We start from the raw sequence: 12,829 nt of genomic DNA, 5'->3' as shown, positions 1-12,829 counted from the left end.
ACATAAAGTCTCAGGCCTTATTCTTTCTTCAGTTTCGTCTCTCCCCTTGTTATCCATCTGGGGCTCTTCTGCGTGATTTACATCAATCCGCTATTCATCACATTCACATGCTCATTTCCCCCCACACAAGTTGGGGGTAACTGCCATATGATGATACAGGACATTCTGGCAGACATTTATTTGCTCTGCTTGATTCTCCCAATCTTGGCAGATAACAGAAAATCCAAGCCTCTGGCGAATGGTGATGGTGACTCGATCCCTCATGAACCTGAGCCTGTACCAAGAAGGAAGGCTGCAAGCTTCCCATTCCTCTTGATCAATTGCTCCATCACCACAAGCAGCCACAGCAGCAGATTCTGTACAATCCTATGTACTGCCTATCCTCCTCAGCACCACAGCCCAACTCAACAGTGAGGTCTTTCAACGGTGTATCTCTTCTTTGTCTTGATTTACTGCACCAGTGTCACAAATACTGAACATTTTGGTGCACATTTATTTGCTCCGCTTGGTTCTCCCAATCATGCCAGATAGCAGAAGATCCAAGCCTCTAGTGAATGGTGGGGGCAACTCCATTCTTCATGAACCTGTACCAAGAAGGAAGCCTGCAAGCTTTCCATTCCACTTGATCAATTGCTCCATCACCACAAGAAGCCACAGCAGCAGATTCTGTACAATCTTATGTGCTGCCCATACTCCTCAGCACCACTTCTCCCCTCAACAGTAAGGCTAATCCTTCAAGCTAATCCTTCAATAGCGTGTCTCTTCCTTGTCTCGATTTACTGCACCAGTGTCACAATTTTCAATGTATTTGGAATGAAAAGGCAGGAAGAGGCAAAGGATGAACATGCAGAACAAATAAACAAAACAAAAGGACACGGACTTCTGCTGAATAAACATAAACATAACAGCAACATAAAATGTGCCAGGTCTGGTCCTCCCTCATACTCCATTGTCATAATTTCTCCTGTTATCCTTCGGTTTCTAGCCTTGGTCTGCTCCCTCAGCCCTGCCACACTTTACACAATGTTTCATAGTGGTAAGTTTTATTTTGTAACTCTCACTCAGTGACTGTGTTTACATGGACTTCAGTAATCAAATTATTTGCTTTAATCTAATTAAGACAATATTATGATTAAGGCGTTTACATGAGTTGCTTTTTGAATGTTCCTTTCATAATCCCGTTTTACATGTTATAGCACATAATTCGATTAACGTCATTGTGTCACCGCACTATCCTCATTTTCTCAGGAGTTTCATGTCATTTCAGGTGTTTAATTTTTAATTTGTGGTCTTTAACTGCAGTTTGGCACTTTTACTTTCATTCACGAACATTTCTTGCACGCTCTCCGTGACAAACGAGTTATTGGACGAGATATTGCAACTATGAACTGCTGGAAGAGTTATGTTTTGATGGATATTCATACCACATGCTGAATGGTAGAAAAAAAAAAAAAAACTCTGCATTTCACGATGCAGGTGTCTGTGGTCTGCACTGACTCGGTAGGTGCAAAGAGTGTCAAACAGCCACGCGCGCGAAAAATCGCAAAATGCTGCGAAAAGTCCTACATGATGGTAATCATTTGATTGAGGTGTTTACATGTGTGTACTGCACTTCAATAATGCGACTAAAATCGGCATACTCCACACGTCTTATTTCGATTTCTCTTTAGTTAGATTATGACCTTCATCTAATTAAATTAATCAAAAATCGCTGTTTACATGGTAGACTCTTAATCAGAGTATTGTCTTAATCGCATTAAAATCGAATTGGTGTCCATGTAAACGTAGTCAGTGTCTCTACAACAAATAACAATACTGCAACGCATTAAAGCCAGGTGTTATTTCTTTGTGAGTCCCTTCACACTGCGTTAGGCTAATATTTCTAACTGCAACAGACTTTTGAGAAAGTAATATCTGGATTAATATGTTTTTAGCAGATCTGTTGTCTATTGGATAAAATCTCTTTTGTTGCAACTTTGAAGATGTTGTACAATCGCAACCAGATTCATTACACACTGGAGGAAAATGTAAGAATTATAAACATTGCAAAGCCCTTTGTTATAAATAATAATTTATGAACAGACACATATTCTCCAATACAAAATTGGTAAAGGACATTTCAAGGTTTTTCCCTTGAGCTAATCAGTCTAAACCAACTGTGAGATTATTGCATCCACCATCATGTAATGAATCATTATGTATCAGTATTTAAAAAAGGTTCTTGTTAATGTCATTTCTGTTTTAATGGCATTTCTGTGATTAAATGGCAAATAAGCAATCAAAACGGACAACCTGCATAAGCGTCTGTGGCATCAAAATGTGTTCAGTGAGCTTATCGCTGTGTCATCGGCATGGAGAAGTGATTAGTCACGTAATGATTTTTTAATTGGCGAAGAAATGAGGCTTGACAAGTCAAAGCAAAATGCTAAGTCTGGTGAAGGGGTGCCAACAACTAAAATACTGTGTAATTGCATTTCAGTTGGAGTATTTTATAGTTTTTTTTGGGAATATATCAACTTAGATGCAGCACTGAGAAAATAAAATCTTGGAAAGCTAATTGTTTAACAGAGCCACAATTATAAAAACAAAAGACAATTGAAATCTTGATATTAATTTAATTCTTTCAAATATGTAGATGAATAAATAATATATCTGAGCCATAGTGGTGCTATTCACCAAGATGTTTATCAAGTATTTGTAAGTCATTCTAAAGTCACCAATATGATAAATAACTGCACATTTATTAAGTACTATATTATATATAATTCATGTCACAGTTAGAAACTAATGGTCATTATTTTCTCAGCCAGTTTCTCTTCAAGAGTCATAACCTGAAAATCTGTATGGTGATGTGTTAGCCCGAGGCGTGCCTACAAATTCAAGATAATGTCACAGAGACAAATCTCAAGACAACACCTGACAACTGGGCTTGATTCAAAGCTTTAAACATTGAAACATAGTAATAAACAACACAATCCATCTTAACTTTGTGTTTCACTTTGCCCTGTCGAACTTTTAACTGCTCTCGTTTCTCAAAGTCATGGAAAGAAGAAGCTTTGATTTTGGGATCAATAGCCACGTGAAGCGCCAATCGTTGGCCTGTCAATTTCTCCTCGTCAGCTCCTTTAACTGGCAGACTTCTGAAAAGAGTCCCACTGATTGTGTATGACATCAGCATCAAACACCTTTAGAGGTCACACACACCCTGGCCACACGTGTCCAAAGATTTAATCAATATGTCATCAAGCATGAGGCAACTTAATCGAATGCTAAGTCCTGTTTATTCTCTAACAACAAGTACTAGAAATAAAATCATGAATGCTTTTACGCAATAATCTTTTTTTTTTTTTTTTAACAGAAAAAGTTTGTTGTCAAGATGAAGTGCTCATTGAAGTGCTCCTAATAGGCTACAGTGTGTTCCTAAGTTTGTGGCTTAGGTCAACCAAGGTTAAACACTTAGATTTTTCTCATAATGTATGGTGCAGTTTCAGCTCGTTTCTTAAACAGTACTGTTTCAAGGATCCATTCTCTTTGAGTCTGCTCTACTCTGATTGGTCAGTCTTTTATGACTGGACTTCTGCTTACAATGCATGTCGGAAACCAAATGCTAATGATCATATCATAGTTCCAGCTGTTAAGTGTTTGTTTGCACTTGTAAATGTAATAATATAGTGACAAAAATGGTGTATTAGCATATTGTATTATTGTGTATTAGCAGTTAGAGTGAATTTGCTTTTGCAGCTTAAAACCGTTATAGTTGCAAACATGAACCAAACACATCCAGTCCTCAGAATCAGAGCAGAAGCTCAGGCAGCTAATGAAGACTATAGACTGGCCTTATGCAGATTTGTTCCATTTGTGCCGAAAGACTGTAATTACTGCACAACAACATGCAATTTTGCTGATGAAAATAGGTGAGACAAAATGGAGTTAGTCTAAATATCTCTATATTTTCTATAACCAAACAGAAAAAAAAATGTAATATATATAAATATATATATATATATATATATATATATATATATATATATATATATATATATATATATATATATATATATATATATATATGTGTATATATATATGTGTATATAAAAAATAAACCAAAGTGTGGGGAGAAAACACATCAAACTAAGGCTTAACACAGAAAGGAGCACATCTCCGCATCTGGACGGCCGCTCAAATCCCTGTCACTGAAGTGCTGCAGCATGAGCTCTTATAATGCCGGCGGTTATAAGGACAGGTGTAAAGGAATCTACTTAATTAAAACAAACAGCAACGACATAGCAAAAATAAATAAATAAATGCATGGACATGTAACACTGAGGTATCAAGACATTTGTGCTGCCCATTACAGTACAAACCACAGGAGAGGGCACATTCTTCAGCAGGATAGCACTCCTTCGTTGGCGCCAATAGCCTAGGGGTTAATTGCGCCAACATATAACACCATGGTGCTCACGCCAACCCAAGTTCGATTCCTGGTTTCCTGTCTTTTGCCGACCCTTCCCTCTCTCTGCTCCCAATACTTTCCTGTCTGCAACCTCTACTGTCCTTACCAAATAAAGGTGAAAAACCCCTAAAAATAATTATTAAAAAGATAGAACTCCTCCTTATACTTCAGCCTCCACATCAAAGTTCCTGAAAGCAAAGAAAGTTCAGGTGCTCCGTGATTGGCCAGCCCAGTCACCAGATATGAACATTATTGAGCATGTCTGGGGTAAGATGAAAGTGGAGGCATTGAAGATGAATGTGAAGAATCTTGATAACCTCTGGCAGTCCTGATGCTTTCGTTGCCATTCCAGATAACTTTATTAAGAAGTTATTTGAGTCATCGCAGAGAGGTATTTCTGCAATACATCTTTGTCTTTCATAAAAGCCACTTTTGAGACCAAATGATCAACTAGAAGTCAGGGTATTTGTTGTTGTTCCTAAAACTTGGATGGGTGACAAGACTTTTGTCAGGCAGTATATATATATATATATATATATATATATATATTTTTTTTTTTTTTTTTTATTATTTTTTTTTTTTTTACAGTCTTTGAAACCTGCCAGGTGTACAAGACTGTAAAAAAAAAAAAAAAAAAAAAAAAAAATATATATATATATATATATATATATATATATACACACATACATACATACACACACACACACACATATATATATACATATATATATATATTTTTTTTATTATTATTATTTTTTTTTTTACAGTCTTTGAAACCTGCCAGGTGTCTCAAACTTTAAGATTTGTAAGTGCTATTGAATGTGTTACTTTTAGATTAAAATTGCCTCAACACCTTTTTTTTCTTTAAATTAGTAAAATATGCTCTTCTCTGTTTGAGCTTGTATGAGAAATTGTAATTTTTTTTTATGAAATGTATAAAAAGATTTATCAAATGGCTCCAGTCTTTTTAGTGTAATACACTTTCACCATAATTAGAATTCTGAGCAAAATATTGTTTAAAATGATTAAAATGCTAAATTAATTATTATAATATGCTAATACACTCATGGTTTGGTATATTTAGTCCCGATTCACTTAGCATTTCTCATTTTAAAGGGTTAGTTCACCCAAAAATGACAAATTACTTATTATTTACTCATCCTCAAATGGGAATAAGCTTTTATTCTGCTGAATTCAAAGGAAGGATTTTTGAAAAAAAATAATTAAACCTGCAACCACTGTCATCTACAGTAAGATAAACCAATACTACGTAAGTCAGTGGTTACAGCTTTTCATCTTTCTTTAAAATATCCTAAAGAAATAAACTGAGATGGGTTTGGAATAAGTGAAGGGTGGGTAAATGATGATCTATTTTGTTGTGAACTATCCCTTTAAGGTATTTCAAAAGCTGGTAATTTAGGGAGCTTATAAACTGTGTAAATGAGTTAAAACAGCACCAGTGATTTTTTTCATTACACACACAAATGATGATCTTCTGCAAAGAGACACATTCCTCATGCATAGACAGCTCAGTGATGATGAAAACAAAATGAATTGCTTGAGCATTCTGTCCTTTTTTGGTCATATCTTTTGACACCATGTTCTGTTGTAGGTTTGATTAGATGTATTTGGTCTGTTTCATGTTTTATATCAACAAATATACATGTGAACCAAATCAGCAGCACTCCCCTAACATTCAGCCAATCTCTGGGTATGCCGGGAGCACTTTTAGGCTTGGTTAGCTTAGCGGTCTTAGTTCACAATTTAACTACAGAAGAGTCTAACTTTAAACAGGAACATTATCAAGGGTGTTTTATGATTTATTTATTTTTTTCAGCAATATCCTTATGGTCTTATCTGATTCAGTGATGCTAAGCTAAAAGTGCTCCTTCTAGACACAAAAGATTGGCTGAATGGATTTAAAAATGGGAAAACACAACTGTTAACTCAAGCGGAGTTGTAAAATGAGGCTATTCCCAAAAAACATGATGTTTATTAATTTATAAGTGGATTGTATCACCTCTTTGATTCACTTGAACCATGCTAACAGAGCAGGTGAACCACAGTTAATTTTAATCAAACCAAACCTGTCAAATGTAAACATACCCTAGTGAACTAAAGCTTGTCTAAAAAAAGAAGTATCAAATAAATATAAAAAAAAACAAACCGAAAAATGACATAGGGCTAAGACTAAATAAAATCATCATCATCTGAGAAAACCTCAAAAACATTTACACATTAGCATGATATTCCTTTGTATTGTCCAGTGTTTTGGTGTGTAAATTGCCCTTTGCGTGCGTGCAGCAACCTGCTCACTTCCTTTGACATGCTTTGTGACGTCAACCCTCTGTTTTGACGTCACAAAGCATGCTGGTGAAATTTTTAGCAACAGTTAAGACCACAGACAAAAATACCAGTATTATAAATTATTCATAAGACTGTTGCTCTGTTTCTGAGCTTGAATACAATCCTTATATACACTGTGCAACAACTATGCTGTCAGGTCACCTTGTAGTGTAAATTGCACTCGGCTCCATTATAACCCCTGCTTGACGTCTAGCCTTGAATAGGGAAATCGTACATACTTGGCATTTACTAGGACCTTATGTTGGCATTTGTTTGCAGTCCGAGGTGATACTTCGAGATGAAAGGTACTGGTTTTGCAACACAGCCAAGTGAATTATATTTCTACATGAGTGATCATGAGCTTGGATAGTGTTTGATGCATGACGTTGAAGTACAAAACATTAGCTGATAACCTTAGGACAGACGCAGCAATGTCAATACACAAGCTGAGTGCTTCCTAATCTCATATATAATACATGCATACGTCTGGGCCAAAAGTAGCTTCATTGATAACAGTTTCCTTCACAAATACATGGCACCTGATATTTGCATCCCCCAAAAATATGCTCCCGATATGAGCTGTTTCATTAGGTGCATCCCAAACCGCACACTTATGGACTATTCTTTGAAATTTTGTCGTATAAATAGTATAAGTAGAGCATTATCCAAAAAGTTTATAAGAAGCATAAGTTCACTTTAAATACCTGGATGATGTACTCAAACAAAAGTATGGAATGTTGAACACTTCTGAATGTTAGACATACACTCAACTGGCATAGCTTTTCTCACATGGCAGAAGGGGAGTAGATATTGTGAGTTAAAGTTGGGTTACTTTTTTATTTTATTTAAAATTTTGCAATCACAATTCTCCAACATATGTTATTATGTTGTCTCCCTATGGTGAATGCTATAGGTTGTACCAACGCGATCTCACGATAATTCGTATCTACAGTACACTGTAAAATTAAAAAGCTGGGTTCCACACTAATCAATTTGTGTTGGGGTAACATGAAGGAATTACGTTTACTTATTAGTTCAAGCAAAGTTAAGTGGATTGATCATAAAACCATTAAGTTGTTCCAAAAAAACTCAAGAATTGTGTTGTTTCAGCTCATATACAGTACAATAAGTACTTTGAACAAACGACAAAGGTTTTTTTTTTTTTTTTTTTGAGTGTATTTGATTTAGTTGCTAATTTGTATTAATTTTTTTAACAATCTAAATTAGCGCTGCATGATAATGGAAAAAACTGACATTGCGATGTTTTGTTTTTCTGCGATATATTGCGATGTGAAAATTATTTTACAAGATGACTATTTGGAAAGAATTCGTAATGTTATACTCATTAGAATCATTTGTAGTTGAGTGCATCTGAATAAAATATATACAAAAATGTTCAAGACTGTAAATTAAGTGCACAGATGAAAACCAAACTAAGATAACAATTAAGTAAACAGTATTTTATGGTTTTTGGTAGGACTGTATTGAAGGATAGAAATGCAATAATCAAATGTAAAATAACACTGCATTGTCTTTATTCTGTTGTATTAAATAAACACAATTAATCTTTACTAAAGCAGCAAATTTTATAATTTCCTGTGCTCAAGTGGTTTAAATTCTCTTGAAATCTTAGTCACAGGCCTTAAAAACACATCAAAATAAAATATTCTCATATTATTAAACTAGAGTTAAACTTTGCAACAACGCCACAAATCACGTTCTGAAATGTGTTTTCTGGTTGATTATAATCTCAATTTGACATTGCAGATCCTACGATGTATATATATCAGATTCGCACATTGCAAAATCAGTGCTGAAATGATATATTGTGCAGCCCTGATTCCAGTTGTATGTTTTATTATAGTTTCCTCATCCCCCAATGGGTTTAAAGGTGGGGTTTGGATGCATGCCTCCTTTTAAAAATTCTATGTTTTCATACAAATGAAATTGTTTGAATTTGTTGAAATTAGCCACTTTTCTGACAATGCATTAAGTAGTTTAATTTGCTTATGAGATTGGGCTGGTTGTCCTCATGTCAAGTACTACTTGATGGTTTGGTCATTTATTCCACATATTCAATCTGGCATAGGGTTGACATGATACTGTAATTCGGTACTAATCAATACTGATCGATCCATTTCCTACGAACATTTGAGCACTGTTGACCACGTTCTTAAACACCGCTGATTGCCATTGTGTTCATGTGCCCAACAGAAATAACTGTAATTGGCCATGAAGGTCATCGATTAACTGAACTCACCGCTGTTTATTAAGTGTTAACCACAGATGCAGGGACACTGGAGCATTTCAAAGTCACATCGATTAGCTGGTTTGTCTATAAGCTGACATACGAGTGATCCTCTGATGAATCATGGCTTTAAAACACTCCAGTGTCCCTGTGTAACCACACGCAGTAAACAGTGGTGAGTTCAGTGGTGAGTTCAAACAGTGGTGAGTTCAATCACAGTCATTTTTGTTGAGCTTGTGAACACAATGGCAAATCAACATTGTTTAAGAACCTGTTCAACAGCGCACAGATGTTAGCGCATTATGGAGATTTTTTTTTTTTTTTTTTAGTATCGTGACAACCCTAATCTGGCAATCATCAAATGTTGACTGGAAAACTGATTTTGAACAACACTAAACTCATAAACTACATGGTTGAGTGTATACGTGCAGTGCATAGTGTGTCATTTGGGACACAACTATTGGCTTTCGTGGACATTGACACATTCTGATGACCATTTTGGAATCCTCCGCATTAAGAATAACATTCCATTTCAATTTGAACCAATTAAAACATTAGCCAATACAACACTATAATTTCTTGTGCCCAAATGGTTTAAATTCTCTTGAAATCTTACAGTCACAGGCCTTTAAAAACACATCCAAATAAAAGTCTTTCATATTATAAATTGTTCTTAAATCACTTAAATTAGTTTTGGGAAGCTTATTACATTTTCATTTATTGCATCTTGATAACATGTTTTATAGTGGTGGGCAAAGTGAGGGTTCATGAAACTGAAGCAAACGTGTCGAAGCCTCAAAACGTTTTGAAACCCTTCTCTACACCTAGTGGTCCTTTTTATGTATTGCTTTGGAACAGCTTCAGCAAAGAAACAGTTAAGCAAATTGAGGTATTAAACCCCACATTGTTGAGTTGAGGTTTGTAGAGTTTCTGACTAGCATACAGAGATAATGGGTTCGAATACAGAGTGATGCAGATATGTATGTTTTTGTTTTTAAATGCTCTGTTCTTGTAACGTTTTTTTTTTTAACATTGGTCTGATATCCGAACGAACACTTATAATGAATAAGTATGTCTTGTTTTGATCAAAAAAAAGTAATTAAAACATTATTATAAGTCATAATTTCTGAATATTTTAAGTCAGGATTCAAACTCGGGCTATTTGCAGCACAGTTACTCTGTGCACATGCAAGGTCCACTATGCTACAAGAGATCAAACGCAGATTAGTCAGATCTCAAGATGCTTCAGAAAAGGCCGCTGAATCGCTGTAGTCACATGACCTGGGTGTTTCAGATCATGCTTCGGTGCAGTGTTTTGAAACCCTTGTGCATCGAGATACTGTGTCGAAACATGAGTTTCACGTCAGCCATCCCAAATGTTTAAATAGTTCATAAAACTACAACTAAATGGCTTTCAGTTACTTTACAGCAGAGTCTTTCCCAATCCTGTTTCCTGAGGCACACCAACAGTACATATTTTGGTTATCTCCCTTGTCTGACCCAGTCATTTGATGTTTTGGAATCACTTCTAATGTTCTGATGAGGAAGAGGTTAAAAATATATACTGTTGGTGTGCCTTTAGGAACACTGTTGGGGAAACACTGCTTTAGAGAACTCTCACACCGAATTGTTTCTTGTATGTAAAATGTAGAGTGTGTACTCACCTCTTCCAGTGAGGTGTTATTCTTGAACCCAGTAAACAATGCATACTGTGGTCTGCAGCAAACACATTGACAGTCCCGGCCGCTGGGTTGTAAAAGGCAATATGTTCCAAAAGCCGGCAATGGAGAACAATTATTGTGCTCCGTTTCCAGTGGTTGCAGTAGTGGATTGAGTCCTTGAATAAGTCCTGGTAGGAAATGGTTGGATAGTCATTGAAATCCAGTGAACACTCAGGGGAGAAAGTCCAATGGGGGCTCAGACAAATTATTCCATATTCCTCCCCATAATCAGATGACCTGGCCAGCTCTGGGACGGGTTGAAAATAGAAAGAGACAGAGAGGCCAACAGTAAACAAAACACTCTGAAAACCCAAATGAAGTGCAAATGTCTCAGGTGAGAGTACAGTTTTTTTTTTGTAATACTAACTCGAACAAAGAACAAGTGGATCTGTCACACTACACAGAGCTGAGATGAAACAGAGCTGTCATATGCAGCAGACAGGACTGCAGAAACTACACCACAACCGGTGTATAAAACTGTGTTTCTCAGGTGTAGGACAGTCTTACTTTCAGTCTGCTTTCAACTCAGGGACTTCTCTGTTTTTTGTTTTGTTTTGTCTTTGCTTTTTGGTTTTTATTTTTCTCTTTTTACCTCTGAGAGAAAACAATAAGCTAAAAATGGACAAAAGACTATAGATATTGTTAGCTTTAGAAAGCCTGCAGGTTTTCTGTAGTTTTAAAAGCAAACTTCAAAGGTCATACAGTCTGGATGTGTGTATGGATCTATAGTAATGAATGTAGAGAATTCGATGGATATGTATATTGATCACATGTAAAGCTAACTAGATTGATTTATAGATGGATATCTGGAAAAATTAATGGGTGATTGATGAATACATGTGGGTTGTTGCTAGGGTGTTCTCATACATCTTTCTTAAGCCAACACAAATAAATCCGCATAGCAGATGGGTGGATGGATGAGTGGATGGGTTGATGGATGGATTGATTGATTGATGAATACATGTGGGTAGTTGCTATTGTGGGTTTGTATTTTTGAATGGTTGCTAGGGTATTTGCTGTGGTTGCTAGAGTGCTCATATGCAGCTAACTCAAACCAACACAAGTTAACAAGTTAATAATATCCATATAGTGGATAGATGGATTGATTAATATATACATATGGGTGGTTACTATGTAGTTGTTTTTTTCTGTATTGTTGCTAGGGTATTTAGGGTGGTTGCTAGGGTGTTCTTTTTAGCTTTTTTGAGCCAACACAAATTATTCATCTACAATTACACATATGTGGATGTATGTATGAATGAATGGATGAACTGATAAGCACATGTGGGTGGTTGCTATGGGTGTTTTTTCTGTAAAATTGGTACGGAATATGGGGGTGGTTGCTAGGGTCTTCTTGTTCAGGGTCTTCTTGTGGGTGGTTACTATGTAGTTGTTTTATTCTGTATTGTTGCTAGGGAATTTAGGGTAGTTTCTAGGGTGTCGTTGGGCAGATTTCTCACACTAAGTCAAATAATTAATCTAAAATTCCACATAGCCGATGGATAGATGCTATGGTGTTCTTATGCAGCTAGCTCAAACCAACACAGGTAAATAATTTAAAATTTCATATAATAGGTTGATGGATTGATTAATATATACATGTGGGTGGTTGCTATGTAATTGTTTTTTCTGTATTGTTGCTAGGGTGTTTAGGGTGGTTGCTAGAGTGACATGCAGTTTTTTTAAACTAACACAAATAATTAATCTAAAATTCCACATAGTGGGTGGATGAGTGAAGGGTGTATGTATTATGGATGGGTTGATTGATTGATGAATACATGTGGGTAGTTGTTCTATTGGTTTGTGATTATGTACTGTTGCTAGGGTTGCTAGGTTCTTATGCAGTTTCTCAAGCTAAAACAAACAAATAATCTACAATTACACATAATGGATGTTTATGAATGAATGAATGAATGAATGGACGAATGGACTAATAAGCACATGTAGGTGGTTGCTATGGGTGTTTTTTTTTTTCTGTACAATTGGTAAGGAATATGGGGTTGTTGCTAGAGTGTTCTTGCGCAGTTTTCTCAAGCTAACACCAAAATTCCAACATAGTGG

General features: G+C 35.9%; 1 protein-coding gene across 1 annotated transcript in view; it reads right to left on the bottom strand.

Moving 5' to 3' along the window:
* Positions 1-12,829, bottom strand: part of zgc:172282 (leucine-rich repeat and fibronectin type III domain-containing protein 1-like protein) — a 259,195-nt gene that overhangs the window by 12,170 nt on the left and 234,196 nt on the right. Inside the window, exon 6 of the mRNA XM_056474370.1 lies at positions 10,712-11,015. The gene's annotated coding sequence lies outside the window, so the exon portion shown is untranslated. The remainder of the gene's footprint in view (positions 1-10,711; positions 11,016-12,829) is intronic.

The sequence above is a fragment of the Danio aesculapii genome, chromosome 15, assembly GCF_903798145.1.
Source record: "Danio aesculapii chromosome 15, fDanAes4.1, whole genome shotgun sequence".
In the NCBI taxonomy this organism is placed as follows: domain Eukaryota; kingdom Metazoa; phylum Chordata; class Actinopteri; order Cypriniformes; family Danionidae; genus Danio; species Danio aesculapii.
This window is presented reverse-complemented; position numbering and strand designations above follow the sequence as displayed.